An 823-nucleotide genomic window follows, 5' to 3' on the forward strand; every position below is an offset into this window, starting at 1 on the left:
TTCTGAGTTTACTCATCCATTTTCAGTGCTGTACAATGTCCTCAAAGTGATCCCTGTATGAAATTATACAACCAGAAGACACAAACTCTTCTCTGCACCAGGCATTTCATATCCTGAAATGAATGTCTGACCTGTTGCTGATATTTAATCCACACACTCAATACCTCTCATTCTAAAACCCTTGTTACTGTACACTACCATCACTTTTTAACAACAAGTCCTATGCAGTTTTCTTCATTGTAAGCTGCCATTTAGGACACAAATGCATCATTTGCAGGATGCCCAACATGCATCACTGCCAAAAGAAGATAATCTATCTCTTATTGTCAGATAGCCTGCCTGTTTCATTCTGCTGCTGACACTGCATGACCTCCTAACCTCTAACCTTGGAGTGCACAGTGCCCGCTGTCATTGTCCACAGTGTCAGGCTGTAATGTGCCTCTGACTTTTGAATGGAAGTCGTTTCTGAAATGCAAGAAAGGCGCCTTGCATTGTTTAACCTTCAAGCGTCCACCCACGCAGGTCTGAGACTTAATGCAGCTCCTTTGTAATGTCCACAGAGGAGTAATTCAAAACTCTCTGTGCTAGAGGCCCCTGAAATCTGAGCGAGATGTGCATGTATGCAACGCCACACCGCTGCTTACTCAATGGATATGAATGTGTGGTTGTCGCTCACATTTCTGGATGAAAGGGAAAGTGTGTGTGAGGTTCCGTAACATCTGCACTGATTTAAGGAGATGTAAATTAATTCAGCTTTTATACCATTTATATGTATGTTCGTTGGAGGAGGAACTCTTTGAGTCTGAATTCTCAGTTGTATTTA

At 42.2% G+C, this 823-nt stretch overlaps 1 pseudogene; it reads left to right on the forward strand.

The window, feature by feature from the left end:
* LOC107582552 (uncharacterized) overlaps positions 1-823 on the forward strand; it is a 20,795-nt pseudogene that overhangs the window by 10,381 nt on the left and 9,591 nt on the right.

The sequence above is a fragment of the Sinocyclocheilus grahami genome, unplaced genomic scaffold (assembly GCF_001515645.1).
Source record: "Sinocyclocheilus grahami isolate Dianchi unplaced genomic scaffold, SAMN03320097.WGS_v1.1 scaffold45.1, whole genome shotgun sequence".
NCBI lineage: Eukaryota > Metazoa > Chordata > Actinopteri > Cypriniformes > Cyprinidae > Sinocyclocheilus > Sinocyclocheilus grahami.